The sequence below is a fragment of the Tenrec ecaudatus genome, chromosome 1 (assembly GCF_050624435.1).
Source record: "Tenrec ecaudatus isolate mTenEca1 chromosome 1, mTenEca1.hap1, whole genome shotgun sequence".
In the NCBI taxonomy this organism is placed as follows: domain Eukaryota; kingdom Metazoa; phylum Chordata; class Mammalia; order Afrosoricida; family Tenrecidae; genus Tenrec; species Tenrec ecaudatus.
In genome coordinates this window covers 9,151,398-9,168,511 of record NC_134530.1, presented here as the reverse complement: position 1 = coordinate 9,168,511, position 17,114 = coordinate 9,151,398, and positions in this window count along the sequence as shown.

Below are 17,114 nucleotides of genomic sequence, written 5' to 3'. Positions count from 1 at the left end.
TGTGAAGACGGTGGTTGTGTTCCTGGAAGCTGGTCAGGAGCTCCACGTCTGCCTGGGAGATGAAGTGCTGGTCCTGGCCCCACAGACAATCGTGCAGCTCCACCTCAGCCTCCTGATGCTCGTGGTGGTCCCTGAGCACGCGTTGAGGGCACCCGAAGAGCTCTTGTTGCCCTATGATGCCCAGTGGCTCCTGCCCACTCTGGAAGCTACTGCCTACGTGGTGGATATTGACCTTGGATCCATTAGCGTCACCGCCACGGGGGCAGCAGAGAGCATCCATTGCAGTCTTGAACAAGGGAAGGGCTCTGCTGCATCTGACGCCCAGCCCTCCTCAGGGTCTCTGGAATACTGGGCGCCAGGGCTCAGCCCGCCTTCCTCACAGTCGACTGAAGACAACAGCGTCTCCCTTCAAGCGAATGGCCAAGAAACTCTTTCCCACAGCAGCCACTCACCTTTCTGGCTGAATTCAAATCGACCCCCTGTGTCGGATGACTTTGGCTCCTTTCTGCAGAGTCTTGACCCAGGGCCCTCCTCTGCCCTGCGACCGCTGCAACCCTGGCTGGGCCCAGAACCTCACAACTGTCCCACGACCCGCTATGGGCCTCATCGCAAGGCTCGCAGACGTCTCTTCTAGCCCTCATGGACCCCATCACTCCACTCAGCAATGCCCTGCCCCTGCTCCTTCTTGGACGTTCACTCAACTCTGCTCACACACCTCTCAGTCAGCCATGGAAAGACCTTGCACGTGATTAGACAGTCCCTTGGGAAGAATGCACATGTTGCATGCGGGACAGCATTGAGGAGACCATTATCAATAAAGAGTGCTCTTTTACATTGGTCATTGTTGTGTGCGTGCCTGCGTGTGTTCGTGTGTGTGTAAAAAAAGTTCAACACCAGACCCCTTTCCTTCATGTGCCTTGTTCTTGTGGGGCCGGCAACTTAAAGTGAACTGAACCTTGAGGGTGCATTCACATTGATTAGATTCCATTGTCCTTTCGCTGAAGTGGACCGAAAGCAATGCTGAGCAGCCCCTCAAAGCCACACCTTTCTTTGTATTATCCATTCCGACTCAAGGTGACCTTAAGCCATCTCTAGAATTTCATGGTCTCTATGTGTTGCAGAAATCTCCCAAGTGGTCAAAGATTTCTAGGGGTCATGGATTAGCAAAGGCAATACAAGACTGGGGTCCTGCTTTCAGAACATCCAGGTCTTGAAACCCTAAGCAGCACCCTCTCTGAAGCACAGACGGGCATTCCCAGACAACAACAAGTGTCACCTCCAACCAAATAGAAACCAGATTTCCAGACCTCTCCGCAGAAGACCCTCTGGGTGGGTTTCCACACCAAGCCACACCCTGTGGGGGATTTCTGCGCTTGCAAAATCTGTGGACCCCACTGAGCTGCAAGGCATTAGCAAGAGGTGGCTTCCATTCATCCAGAGTACATTGTATACATGTTGTCCGGTGGTGGTGTTTGGCTTCAAGAATCCCTTGTCATGAAAATAGGTGCTTATTGATAAGCCTTCCCAAAGAGATTGCTCATGTTTTAAAGTCAAGAGTATCATTTCATTTACAACTTCACGAATATCATTCGTTGATCACCTCCGCCCAGGGCCCATCACCAAAACAAGCCTGGTTCAATGGTTATGATTGATTTCAGCCAAATACAGGACTCTGGTAGAACCTAGTCTGTAGACACATGAACATTTCATAGAAGTAATCTCTCTGTCTCTCTTTCTTCTCCCTCCATCCCCCGTTCCTTCCTTCTCTCTCTCTCTCTCTCTCTCTCTCTCTCTCTCTCTCTCTCTCTCTCTCTCTCTCTCACTCGCTCTCTGTGAACTCACTTCCCCACCGACAAACAAGCTCTAGGAGAACCAGAGTCCTCCGCTGGGTTCATGCTCCATGTGGATACCCCCTGAGAGAATACATCAATTGTGAAAGGGCCATTGGGAAAGCGGTTAATATTCGTTGTTCTTTATTTTTCCGTCGTTTTTACGTGATGTTAAGAATCATCGCTACAAGATCTATGGACGACAGAAGGATTCAACATCTAGTTCTGGAGGATGCTCACAGTTGCGCTCCTCAATGGACCACACTGTTGCAGGGAATAGGTCCATCCATGATGTGTTGGCTACACATCTTTCCGCTGCCGCTTTCCTTCACCATACATAGTGTCCCGTTTGAGGGACTGGTCCCTGTGGATAAATGGTCCTCTGAAATTTGCAGAGACAGCACTGAGATACCCTGATCTTTCCTTTTCTAAGGGATAATCAGCACGATAGTGTACCGAGCGAAGCCCCGAAGGATTGAAGGGGGAGAAAACACAGCTCTACCGTGACGCCCTTGATGTCGCTATGAGTTCATGTCCACTCGATGGCATATTGGAATTTGTTTGGGTGCACTTTGGTGCCTTTCATGAGAAGCATCCAACAGAGAAGCACACAGTTGATGCAGGAGGAGGTCTATTGTCTATATTTTTCCATCGCAGTGGTCTAAGCAGTGGGGTACGACCTGGTTCCGTAGGGAAAGTACATCCAATGTCACCCATATATGCATGTGTAAGACCGAGCTTGATATCAAAAAGTAGTGACATATCAGGAAAATATCTTGGCCCGTCTGCATCATGGCCATTAAGTCTGATGCTAGTCCATAGGTCTGAACGTACTATCAAATCACCCCTCAAACTCACGCTGCTACCTGCAAGGATATAACATGCAGGGAGATCACACATCCGTGGGTGCAGTGTCTTATGGATCCAGTTTCCGTGGAAACCTCTCCAGGGTTGGGGAAACCATCAGCATTGGTGCAGGACTGGAACTTCAACGTGAAGGAGAAAGAGAAACAGAGAAAACTTTGCAGAATCCTCCTGAGGAGAAGATCACACCCACAGCAGGCATGCTCAGGCTGCCATTTGGTTGACAGGCCACAAATCCATTCCTTCACTTGATATGCTCTACTAGACAGGAGATTGTGTAAAGCACCACCACTGGGAACACATTGACCTGCTCAAGAAAGGGCCGGAAAGCAAGATTCCTCATTGGCACATGTGAAAATCTCTGGAAATCTCCTTTGGAAGAATAGCGGTAGGAAGCCAGCTGGCGAACGACTCCAGAAGGAAACACACTGCGGTAGGCCAAAGTTGGACTTCAGCCAAGGCCAGGTGCTTTGGGTATGACGGAGCATTCCATTCCCTCGAGGAAAACAAAAACAAAATTTGAACTCCACTGTGCAAATGTGAAGCACGGCAAGATGCGGAGACTAATCAGCGTGAAAACGCATTGAATACATGTGAGTTGAATGTGGATATCCCACTTGGAGAACTCCGAGTTTGGAATGCGGTCGTCTGGAGAAGTTGAAAGGATTTTCACTGGAATATGCAAATCAGGCACGTGATTGCTCCTTGATTGAGGTGTCCTACACTTCCAATGGAGGGAAATCCAATGACACCTCCCCCAAGGCCAGCGATTGCTCAGAGTTGCAAAGCGTTCCATCCCAAATGTCGCGAGACTTTCTGGGCCAATCCCCATGCTCCACGTTTTCCCGCCTCTCCATCAGTCAGAGGACGCTTGAAGCACCACAGCAACTTGAGCGATCTGCCAAGAGGATGCTCTGCGTGGGCACCCCTGAAGTGCTAACGTGACTGCACCAGGTGAAGTCTAGAATCTGAGCGCTATTCCTACCTACTCCAGTGCAATCGCTGGGGCCTGAGCTTCTCACAGAGAAAAGACTTGGCACTTGCAGCATGGAGCAGATCCGGCGTCCACGGTGCTCGTGTGATTTTGGGGTAGAATCAGAGGGAGACATCACAGAGCAAAACAGGTATGTCTGGGGAGAAATGACTCTGGAGCACTTAAGGATGCCTGCCTATAAGTGTGTGCCTCCTTCTCCACCTCTCTGCCCCTTGTGTCTTTTGTGTGTGTGTGTGTGTGTTTGTTTGAGTGAGAGAGAGAGACCGATAGAGGGAGAGAGGCAGAAGAGGGAGAGAGAGAGACCAAGGGAGAGGGAGAGAGAGAGAGAAAGAGAGAGAGAGAGAGAGACCGACTTAACCAATGTGTGTGGTCTTGGGTGTAAGCAGAGACCGGGGGTCAAGGTGGCTGTGTGGTGTTGCTATCAAGTCTCTTCTGGAAAGAAGCTGATGCCAGAGCCTGTTGAGGGACATTTTCCTGAGGCTCTTTTTTCTTTGCAGTTCAAGCAGCGGCCAAGGTCAATCCCACAAACGGCGGAGAGTGGACCATGGTCCCAGCTCAGGTAAGCCAATGCTTCGGAGTAACCCCCTTGGGACCCTTGAGGGCTGAGTACTTGCTTCTCAGGGGGCAGTGTGTTCTTGCATGTGCTCTGTGTTGGCTCTGACTTTCTTCAGGCCGCAGCCTCAAGTCCTCAGCCTCCAGGGACACCTCCATTACCAAGAGCCTGACCCCTCTCCTGTGTTCGCTCCACAGATGCGGCGGCAGGACCTGGGCAGCCACCTTGCCCATCTGACTCCCTGGCGTCCCTGGAACTACATCAGGTAAGCACCCTCTGGCCTCTAGATGGAGGAGGGACACACAGTGCTGTGCCAGCTGAACACCCCGAGATCTTCTGGGCAGACACTTTCCGTGCATTCATGACTGCAGGAGGGTAACATTTGTGGAGGTGCAGGTTATTGCAGTTCTGACGTGAGGGTTCCCCAAGCACGCTGCATCCTTCTCACTGCCCCTGGGGCCTATCCCTTGTCCTTGGAGGCAGCATACTCAGGACCTCTTCTCCACAGGTGGAGCAGGACCCCAGTGTGAAGACGGTGGTTGTGTTCCTGGAAGCTGGTCAGGAGCTCCACGTCTGCCTGGGAGATGAAGTGCTGGTCCTGGCCCCACAGATAATCGTGCAGCTCCACCTCAGACTCCTGATGCTCGTGGTGGTCCCTGAGCACGCGTTGAGGGCACCCGAAGAGCTCTTGTTGCCCTATGATGCCCAGTGGCTCCTGCCCACTCTGGAAGCTACTGCCTACGTGGTGGATATTGACCTTGGATCCATTAGCGTCACCGCCACGGGGGCAGCAGAGAGCATCCATTGCAGTCTTGAACAAGGGGAGGGCTCTGCTGCATCTGACGCCCAGCCCTCCTCAGGGTCTCTGGAATACTGGGCGCCAGGGCTCAGCCCGCCTTCCTCACAGTCGACTGAAGACAACAGCGTCTCCCTTCAAGCGAATGGCCAAGAAACTCTTTCCCACAGCAGCCACTCACCTTTCTGGCTGAATTCAAATCGACCCCCTGTGTCGGATGACTTTGGCTCCTTTCTGCAGAGTCTTGACCCAGGGCCCTCCTCTGCCCTGCGACCGCTGCAACCCTGGCTGGGCCCAGAACCTCACAACTGTCCCACGACCCGCTATGGGCCTCATCGCAAGGCTCGCAGACGTCTCTTCTAGCCCTCATGGACCCCATCACTCCACTCAGCAATGCCCTGCCCCTGCTCCTTCTTGGACGTTCACTCAACTCTGCTCACACACCTCTCAGTCAGCCATGGAAAGACCTTGCACGTGATTAGACAGTCCCTTGGGAAGAATGCACATGTTGCATGCGGGACAGCATTGAGGAGACCATTATCAATAAAGAGTGCTCTTTTACATTGGTCATTGTTGTGTGCGTGCCTGCGTGTGTTCGTGTGTGTGTAAAAAAAGTTCAACACCAGACCCCTTTCCTTCATGTGCCTTGTTCTTGTGGGGCCTGCAACTTAAAGTGAACTGAACCTTGAGGGTGCATTCACATTGATTAGATTCCATTGTCCTTTCGCTGAAGTGGACCGAAAGCAATGCTGAGCAGCCCCTCAAAGCCACACCTTTCTTTGTATTATCCATTCCGACTCAAGGTGACCTTAAGCCATCTCTAGAACTTCATGGTCTCTATGTGTTGCAGAAATCTCCCAAGTGGTCAAAGGTTTCTAGGTGTCATGGATTAGCAAAGGCAATACAAGACTGGGGTCCTGCTTTCAGAACATCCAGGTCTTGAAACCCTAAGCAGCACCCTCTCTGAAGCACAGACGGACATTCCCAGACACCAACAAGTGTCACCTCCAACCAAATAGAAACCAGATTTCCAGACTTCTCAGCAGAAGACCCTCTGGGTCGGTTTCCACACCAAGCCACACCCTGTGGGGGATTTCTGCTCTTGCAAAATCTGTGGACCCCACTGAGCTGCAAGGCATTAGCAAGAGGTGGCTTCCATTCATCCAGAGTACATTGTATACATGTTGTCCGGTGGTGGTGTTTGGCTTCAAGAATCCCTTGTCATGAAAATAGGTGCTTATTGATAAGCCTTCCCAAAGAGATTGCTCATGTTTTAAAGTCAAGAGTATCATTTCATTTACAACTTCACGAATATCATTCGTTGATCACCTCCGCCCAGGGCCCATCACCAAAACAAGCCTGGTTCAATGGTTATGATTGATTTCAGCCAAATTCAGGACTCTGGTAGAACCTAGTCTGTAGACACACGAACATTTCCTAGAAGTAATCTCTCTGTCTTTCTCTCTTTCTTCTCCCTCCATCCCCCGTTCCTTCCTTCTGTATCTCTCTCTCTCTCTCTCTCTCTCTCTCTCTCTCTCTCTCTCTCTCTCTCTCTCTCTCTCTCTCTCTCTCTCTCTCTCTCTCTCTCTCTCTCTCTCTCTGAACTAACTTCCGCACCGACAAACAAGCTCTAGGAGAACCAGAGTCCTCCGCTGAGTTCATGCTCAATGTGGATACCCCCTGAGAGAATACATCAATTGTGAAAGGGCCATTGGAAAAGCGGTTAATATTCATTGTTCTTTATTTTTCTGTCGTTTTTACGTGATGTTAACAATCATCGCTACAAGATCTATGGACGACAGAAGGATTCAACATCTAGTTCTGGAGGATGCTCACAGTTGCTCTCCTCAATGGACCACACTGTTGCAGGGAATAGGTCCATCCATGATGTGTAGGCTACACATCTTTCCGCTGCCGCTTTCCTTCACCAAACATGGTGTCCCGTTTGAGGGACTGGTCCCTGTGGATAAATGGTCCTCTGAAATTTGCAGAGACAGCACTGAGATACCCTGATCTTTCCATTTCTAAGGGATAATCAGCACGATAGTGTACCGAGCGAAGCCCCGAAGGATTGAAGGGGGAGAAAACACAGCTCTACCCTGACGCCCTTGATGTCGCTATGAGTTCATGTCCACTCGATGGCATATTGGAATTTGTTTGGGTGCACTTTGGTGCCTTTCATGAGAAGCATCCAACAGAGAAACACACAGTTGATGCAGGAGGAGGTCTATTGTCTGTATTTTTCCATCGCAGTGGTCTAAGCAGTGGGGTACGACCTGGTTCCGTAGGGATAGTACATCCAATGTCACCCATATATGCATGTGTAAGACCGAGCTTGATATCAAAAAGTAGTGACATATCAGGAAAATATATTGGCCCGTCTGCATCATGGCCATTAAGTCTGATGCTAGTCCATAGGTCTGAAAGTACTATCAAATCACCCCTCAAACTCACGCTGCTACCTGCAAGGATATAATATGCAGGGAGATCACACATCCGTGGGTGCAGTGTCTTATGGATCCAGTTTCCGTGGAAACCTCTCCAGGGTTGGTGAAACCATCAGCATTGGTGCAGGACTGGAACTTCAACGTGAAGGAGAAAGAGAAACAGAGAAAACTTTGCAGAATCCTCCTGAGGAGAAGATCACACCCACAGCAGGCATGCTCAGGCTGCCATTTGGTTGACAGGCCACAAATCCATTCCTTCACTTGATATGCTCTACTAGACAGGAGATTGTGTAAAGCACCACCACTGGGAACACATTGACCTGCTCAAGAAAGGGCCGGAAAGCAAGATTCCTCATTGGCACATGTGAAAATCTCTGGAAATCTCCTTTGGAAGAATAGCGGTAGGAAGCAAGCTGGCGAACGACTCCAGAAGGAAACACACGGCGGTAGGCCAAAGTTGGACTTCAGCCAAGGCCAGGTGCTTTGGGTATGACGGAGCATTCCATTCCCTCGAGGAAAACAAAAACAAAATTTGAACTCCACTGTGCAAATGTGAAGCACGGCAAGATGCGGAGAGTAATCAGCGTGAAAACGCATTGAATACATGTGAGTTGAATGTGGATATCCCACTTGGAGAACTCCGAGTTTGGAATGCGGTCGTCTGGAGAAGTTGAAAGGATTTTCACTGGAATATGCAAATCAGGCACGTTATTGCTCCTTGATTGAGGTGTCCTACACTTCCAATGGAGGGAAATCCAATGACACCTCCCCCAAGCCCAGCGATTGCTCAGAGTTGCAAAGCGTTCCATCCTAAATGTCGCGAGACTTTCTGGGCCAATCCCCACGCTCCACGTTTTCCCGCCTCTCCATCAGTCAGAGGACGCTTGAAGCACCACAGCAACTTGAGCGATCTGCCAAGCAGATGCTCTGCGTGGGCACCCCTGAAGTGCTAACGTGACTGCACCAGGTGAAGTGAAGAATCTGAGCGCCATTCCTACCTACTCCAGTGCAATCGCTGGGGCCTGAGCTTCTCACAGAGAAAAGACTTGGCACTTGCAGCATGGAGCAGATCGGGCGTCCATGGTGCTCGTGTGATTTTGGGGTAGAATCAGAGGGAGACATCACAGAGCAAAACAGGTATGTCTGGGGAGAAATGACTCTGGAGCACTTAAGGATGCCTGCCTATAAGTGTGTGCCTCCTTCTCCACCTCTCTGCCTCTTGTGTCTTTTGTGTGTGTGTGTGTTTGTTTGAGTGAGAGAGAGAGACCGATAGAGGGAGAGAGGCAGAAGAGGGAGAGAGAGAGACCAAGGGAGAGGGAGAGAGAGAGAGAAAGAGAGAGAGAGAGAGAGACCGACTTAACCAATGTGTGTGGTCTTGGGTGTAAGCAGAGACCGGGGGTCAAGGTGGCTGTGTGGTGTTGCTATCAAGTCTCTTCTGGAAAGAAGCTGATGCCAGAGCCTGTTGAGGGACATTTTCCTGAGGCTCTTTTTTCTTTGCAGTTCAAGCAGCGGCCAAGGTCAATCCCACAAACGGCGGAGAGTGGACCATGGTCCCAGCTCAGGTAAGCCAATGCTTCGGAGTAACCCCCTTGGGACCCTTGAGGGCTGAGTACTTGCTTCTCAGGGGGCAGTGTGTTCTTGCATGTGCTCTGTGTTGGCTCTGACTTTCTTCAGGCCGCAGCCTCAAGTCCTCAGCCTCCAGGGACACCTCCATTACCAAGAGCCTGACCCCTCTCCTGTGTTCGCTCCACAGATGCGGCGGCAGGACCTGGGCAGCCACCTTGCCCATCTGACTCCCTGGCGTCCCTGGAACTACATCAGGTAAGCACCCTCTGGCCTCTAGATGGAGGAGGGACACACAGTGCTGTGCCAGCTGAACACCCCGAGATCTTCTGGGCAGACCCTTTCCGTGCATTCATGACTGCAGGAGGGTAACATTTGTGGAGGTGCAGGTTATTGCAGTTCTGACGTGAGGGTTCCCCAAGCACGCTGCATCCTTCTCACTGCCCCTGGGGCCTATCCCTTGTCCTTGGAGGCAGCATACTCAGGACCTCTTCTCCACAGGTGGAGCAGGACCCCAGTGTGAAGACGGTGGTTGTGTTCCTGGAAGCTGGTCAGGAGCTCCACGTCTGCCTGGGAGATGAAGTGCTGGTCCTGGCCCCACAGACAATCGTGCAGCTCCACCTCAGCCTCCTGATGCTCGTGGTGGTCCCTGAGCACGCGTTGAGGGCACCCGAAGAGCTCTTGTTGCCCTATGATGCCCAGTGGCTCCTGCCCACTCTGGAAGCTACTGCCTACGTGGTGGATATTGACCTTGGATCCATTAGCGTCACCGCCACGGGGGCAGCAGAGAGCATCCATTGCAGTCTTGAACAAGGGAAGGGCTCTGCTGCATCTGACGCCCAGCCCTCCTCAGGGTCTCTGGAATACTGGGCGCCAGGGCTCAGCCCGCCTTCCTCACAGTCGACTGAAGACAACAGCGTCTCCCTTCAAGCGAATGGCCAAGAAACTCTTTTCCACAGCAGCCACTCACCTTTCTGGCTGAATTCAAATCGACCCCCTGTGTCGGATGACTTTGGCTCCTTTCTGCAAGGTCTTGACCCAGGGCCCTCCTCTGCCCTGCGACCGCTGCAACCCTGGCTGGGCCCAGAACCTCACAACTGTCCCACGACCCGCTATGGGCCTCATCGTAAGGCTCGCAGACGTCTCTTCTAGCCCTCATGGACCCCATCACTCCACTCAGCAATGCCCTGCCCCTGCTCCTTCTTGGACGTTCACTCAACTCTGCTCACACACCTCTCAGTCAGCCATGGAAAGACCTTGCACGTGATTAGACAGTCCCTTGGGAAGAATGCACATGTTGCATGCGGGACAGCATTGAGGAGACCATTATCAATAAAGAGTGCTCTTTTACATTGGTCATTGTTGTGTGCGTGCCTGCGTGTGTTCGTGTGTGTGTAAAAAAAGTTCAACACCAGACCCCTTTCCTTCATGTGCCTTGTTCTTGTGGGGCCGGCAACTTAAAGTGAACTGAACCTTGAGGGTGCATTCACATTGATTAGATTCCATTGTCCTTTCGCTGAAGTGGACCGAAAGCAATGCTGAGCAGCCCCTCAAAGCCACACCTTTCTTTGTATTATCCATTCCGACTCAAGGTGACCTTAAGCCATCTCTAGAACTTCATGGTCTCTATGTGTTGCAGAAATCTCCCAAGTGGTCAAAGGTTTCTAGGTGTCATGGATTAGCAAAGGCAATACAAGACTGGGGTCCTGCTTTCAGAACATCCAGGTCTTGAAACCCTAAGCAGCACCCTCTCTGAAGCACAGACGGGCATTCCCAGACACCAACAAGTGTCACCTCCAACCAAATAGAAACCAGATTTCCAGACCTCTCCGCAGAAGACCCTCTGGGTGGGTTTCCACACCAAGCCACACCCTGTGGGGGATTTCTGCGCTTGCAAAATCTGTGGACCCCACTGAGCTGCAAGGCATTAGCAAGAGGTGGCTTCCATTCATCCAGAGTACATTGTATACATGTTGTCCGGTGGTGGTGTTTGGCTTCAAGAATCCCTTGTCATGAAAATAGGTGCTTATTGATAAGCCTTCCCAAAGAGATTGCTCATGTTTTAAAGTCAAGAGTATCATTTCATTTACAACTTCACGAATATCATTCGTTGATCACCTCCGCCCAGGGCCCATCACCAAAACAAGCCTGGTTCAATGGTTATGATTGATTTCAGCCAAATTCAGGACTCTGGTAGAACCTAGTCTGTAGACACACGAACATTTCATAGAAGTAATTTCTCTGTCTTTCTCTCTTTCTTCTCCCTCCATCCCCCGTTCCTTCCTTCTGTCTCTCTTTCTCTCTCTCTCACTCGCTCTCTGTGAACTCACTTCCCCACCGACAAACAAGCTCTAGGAGAACCAGAGTCCTCCGCTGGGTTCATGCTCAATGTGGATACCCCCTGAGAGAATACATCAATTGTGAAAGGGCCATTGGGAAAGCGGTTAATATTCGTTGTTCTTTATTTTTCCGTCGTTTTTACGTGATGTTAAGAATCATCGCTACAAGATCTATGGACGACAGAAGGATTCAACATCTAGTTCTGGAGGATGCTCACAGTTGCGCTCCTCAATGGACCACACTGTTGCAGGGAATAGGTCCATCCATGATGTGTTGGCTACACATCTTTCCGCTGCCGCTTTCCTTCACCATACATGGTGTCCCGTTTGAGGGACTGGTCCCTGTGGATAAATGGTCCTCTGAAATTTGCAGAGACAGCACTGAGATACCCTGATCTTTCCTTTTCCAAGGGATAATCAGCACGATAGTGTACCGAGCGAAGCCCCGAAGGATTGAAGGGGGAGAAAACACAGCTCTACCGTGACTCCCTTGATGTCGCTATGAGTTCATGTCCACTCGATGGCATATTGGAATTTGTTTGGGTGCACTTTGGTGCCTTTCATGAGAAGCATCCAACAGAGAAGCACACAGTTGATGCAGGAGGAGGTCTATTGTCTATATTTTTCCATCGCAGTGGTCTAAGCAGTGGGGTACGACCTGGTTCCGTAGGGAAAGTACATCCAATGTCACCCATATATGCATGTGTAAGACCGAGCTTGATATCAAAAAGTAGTGACATATCAGGAAAATATCTTGGCCCGTCTGCATCATGGCCATTAAGTCTGATGCTAGTCCATAGGTCTGAAAGTACTATCAAATCACCCCTCAAACTCACGCTGCTACCTGCAAGGATATAACATGCAGGGAGATCACACATCCGTGGGTGCAGTGTCTTATGGATCCAGTTTCCGTGGAAAGCTCTCCAGGGTTGGAGAAACCATCAGCATTGGTGCAGGACTGGAACTTCAACGTGAAGGAGAAAGAGAAACAGAGAAAACTTTGCAGAATCCTCCTGAGGAGAAGATCACACCCACAGCAGGCATGCTCAGGCTGCCATTTGGTTGACAGGCCACAAATCCATTCCTTCACTTGATATGCTCTACTAGACAGGAGATTGTGTAAAGCACCACCACTGGGAACACATTGACCTGCTCAAGAAAGAGCCGGAAAGCAAGATTCCTCATTGGCACATGTGAAAATCTCTGGCAATCTCCTTTGGAAGAATAGCGGTAGGAAGCAAGCTGGCGAACGGCTCCAGAAGGAAACACACTGCGGTAGGCCAAAGTTGGACTTCAGCTAAGGCCAGGTGCTTTGGGTATGACGGAGCATTCCATTCCCTCGAGGAAAACAAAAACAAAATTTGAACTCCACTGTGCAAATGTGAAGCACGGCAAGATGCGGAGACTAATCAGCGTGAAAACGCATTGAATACATGTGAGTTGAATGTGGATATCCCACTTGGAGAACTCCGAGTTTGGAATGCGGTCGTCTGGAGAAGTTGAAAGGATTTTCACTGGAATATGCAAATCAGGCACGTGATTGCTCCTTGATTGAGGTGTCCTACACTTCCAATGGAGGGAAATCCAATGACACCTCCCCCAAGCCCAGCGATTGCTCAGAGTTGCAAAGCGTTCCATCCCAAATGTCGCGAGACTTTCTGGGCCAATCCCCACGCTCCACGTTTTCCCGCCTCTCCATCAGTCAGAGGACGCTTGAAGCACCACAGCAACTTGAGCGATCTGCCAAGCGGATGCTCTGCGTGGGCACCCCTGAAGTGCTAACGTGACTGCACCAGGTGAAGTGAAGAATCTGAGCGCTATTCCTACCTACTCCAGTGCAATCGCTGGGGCCTGAGCTTCTCACAGAGAAAAGACTTGGCACTTGCAGCATGGAGCAGATCCGGCGTCCACGGTGCTCGTGTGATTTTGGGGTAGAATCAGAGGGAGACATCACAGAGCAAAACAGGTATGTCTGGGGAGAAATGACTCTGGAGCACTTAAGGATGCCTGCCTATAAGTGTGTGCCTCCTTCTCCACCTCTCTGCCCCTTGTGTCTTTTGTGTGTGTGTGTGTGTTTGTTTGAGTGAGAGAGAGAGACCGATAGAGGGAGAGAGGCAGAAGAGGGAGAGAGAGAGACCAAGGGAGAGGGAGAGAGAGAGAGAAAGAGAGAGAGAGAGAGACCGACTTAACCAATGTGTGTGGTCTTGGGTGTAAGCAGAGACCGGGGGTCAAGGTGGCTGTGTGGTGTTGCTATCAAGTCTCTTCTGGAAAGAAGCTGATGCCAGAGCCTGTTGAGGGACATTTTCCTGAGGCTCTTTTTTCTTTGCAGTTCAAGCAGCGGCCAAGGTCAATCCCACAAACGGCGGAGAGTGGACCATGGTCCCAGCTCAGGTAAGCCAATGCTTCGGAGTAACCCCCTTGGGAACCTTGAGGGCTGAGTACTTGCTTCTCAGGGGCAGTGTGTTCTTGCATGTGCTCTGTGTTGGCTCTGACTTTCTTCAGGCCGCAGCCTCAAGTCCTCAGCCTCCAGGGACACCTCCATTACCAAGAGCCTGACCCCTCTCCTATGTTCGCTCCACAGATGCGGCGGTAGGACCTGGGCAGCCACCTTGCCCATCTGACTCCCTGGCGTCCCTGGAACTACATCAGGTAAGCACCCTCTGGCCTCTAGATGGAGGAGAGACACACAGTGCTGTGCCAGCTGAACACCCCAAGATCTTCTGGGCAGACCCTTTCCGTGCATTCATGACTGCAGGAGGGTAACATTTGTGGAGGTGCAGGTTATTGCAGTTCTGACATGAGGGTTCCCCAAGCACGCTGCATCCTTCTCACTGCCCCTGGGGCCTATCCCTTGTCCTTGGAGGCACCGTACTCAGGACCTCTTCTCCACAGGTGGAGCAGGACCCCAGTGTGAAGACGGTGGTTGTGTTCCTGGAAGCTGGTCAGGAGCTCCACGTCTGCCTGGGAGATGAAGTGCTGGTCCTGGCCCCACAGACAATCGTGCAGCTCCACCTCAGCCTCCTGATGCTCGTGGTGGTCCCTGAGCACGCGTTGAGGGCACCCGGAGAGCTCTTGTTGCCCTATGATGCCCAGTGGCTCCTGCCCACTCTGGAAGCTACTGCCTACGTGGTGGATATTGACCTTGGATCCATTAGCGTCACCGCCACGGGGGCAGCAGAGAGCATCCATTGCAGTCTTGAACAAGGGGAGGGCTCTGCTGCATCTGACGCCCAGCCCTCCTCTGGGTCTCTGGAATACTGGGCGCCAGGGCTCAGCCCGCCTTCCTCACAGTCGACTGAAGACAACAGCGTCTCCCTTCAAGCGAATGGCCAAGAAACTCTTTCCCACAGCAGCCACTCACCTTTCTGGCTGAATTCAAATCGACCCCCTGTGTCGGATGACTTTGGCTCCTTTCTGCAGAGTCTTGACCCAGGGCCCTCCTCTGCCCTGCGACCGCTGCAACCCTGGCTGGGCCCAGAACCTCACAACTGTCCCACGACCCGCTATGGGCCTCATCGCAAGGCTCGCAGACGTCTCTTCTAGCCCTCATGGACCCCATCACTCCACTCAGCAATGCCCTGCCCCTGCTCCTTCTTGGACGTTCACTCAACTCTGCTCACACACCTCTCAGTCAGCCATGGAAAGACCTTGCACGTGATTAGACAGTCCCTTGGGAAGAATGCACATGTTGCATGCGGGACAGCATTGAGGAGACCATTATCAATAAAGAGTGCTCTTTTACATTGGTCATTGTTGTGTGCGTGCCTGCGTGTGTTCGTGTGTGTGTAAAACCAGTTCAACACCAGACCCCTTTCCTTCATGTGCCTTGTTCTTGTGGGGCCGGCAACTTAAAGTGAACTGAACCTTGAGGGTGCATTCACATTGATTAGATTCCATTGTCCTTTCGCTGAAGTGGACCGAAAGCAATGCTGAGCAGCCCCTCAAAGCCACACCTTTCTTTGTATTATCCATTCCGACTCAAGGTGACCTTAAGCCATCTCTAGAACTTCATGGTCTCTATGTGTTGCAGAAATCTCCCAAGTGGTCAAAGGTTTCTAGGTGTCATGGATTAGCAAAGGCAATACAAGACTGGGGTCCTGCTTTCAGAACATCCAGGTCTTGAAACCCTAAGCAGCACCCTCTCTGAAGCACAGACGGGCATTCCCAGACACCAACAAGTGTCACCTCCAACCAAATAGAAACCAGATTTCCAGACCTCTCCGCAGAAGACCCTCTGGGTGGGTTTCCACACCAAGCCACACCCTGTGGGGGATTTCTGCGCTTGCAAAATCTGTGGACCCCACTGAGCTGCAAGGCATTAGCAAGAGGTGGCTTCCATTCATCCAGAGTACATTGTATACATGTTGTCCGGTGGTGGTGTTTGGCTTCAAGAATCCCTTGTCATGAAAATAGGTGCTTATTGATAAGCCTTCCCAAAGAGATTGCTCATGTTTTAAAGTCAAGAGTATCATTTCATTTACAACTTCACGAATATCATTCGTTGATCACCTCCGCCCAGGGCCCATCACCAAAACAAGCCTGGTTCAATGGTTATGATTGATTTCAGCCAAATTCAGGACTCTGGTAGAACCTAGTCTGTAGACACACGAACATTTCATAGAAGTAATCTCTCTGTCTTTCTCTCTTTATTCTCCCTCCATCCCCCATTCCTTCCTTCTGTCTGTCTCTCTCTCTCTCTCTCTCTCTCTCTCTCTCTCTCTCTCACTCGCTCTCTGTGAACTCACTTCCCCACCGACAAACAAGCTCTAGGAGAACCAGAGTCCTCCGCTGGGTTCATGCTCAATGTGGATACCCCCTGAGAGAATACATCAATTGTGAAAGGGCCATTGGGAAAGCGGTTAATATTCGTTGTTCTTTATTTTTCCGTCGTTTTTTACGTGATGTTAAGAATCATCGCTACAAGATCTATGGACGACAGAAGGATTCAACATCTAGTTCTGGAGGATGCTCACAGTTGCGCTCCTCAATGGACCACACTGTTGCAGGGAAAAGTCCATCCATGATGTGTAGGCTACTCGTCTTTCCGCTGCCGCTTTCCTTCACCATACATGGTGTCCCGTTTGAGGGACTGGTCCCTGTGGATAAATGGTCCTCTGAAATTTGCAGAGACAGCACTGAGATACCCTGATCTTTCCATTTCTAAGGGATAATCAGCATGATAGTGTACCGAGCGAAGCCCCAAAGGATTGAAGGGGGAGAAAACACAGCTCTACCGTGACGCCCTTGATGTCGCTATGAGTTCATGTCCACTCGATGGCATATTGGAATTTGTTTGGGTGCACTTTGGTGCCTTTCATGAGAAGCATCCAACAGAGAAACACAGAGTTGATGCAGGAGGAGGTCTATTGTCTATATTTTTCCATCGCAGTGGTCTAAGCAGTGGGGTACGACCTGGTTCCGTAGGGAAAGTACATCCAATGTCACCCATATATGCATGTGTAAGACCGAGCTTGATATCAAAAAGTAGTGACATATCAGGAAAATATCTTGGCCCGTCTGCATCATGGCCATTAAGTCTGATGTTAGTCCATACGTCTGAAAGTACTATCAAATCACCCCTCAAACTCACGCTGCTACCTGCAAGGATATAACATGCAGGGAGATCACACATCCGTGGGTGCAGTGTCTTATGGATCCAGTTTCCGTGGAAACCTCTCCAGGGTTGGGGAAACCATCAGCATTGGTGCAGGACTGGAACTTCAACGTGA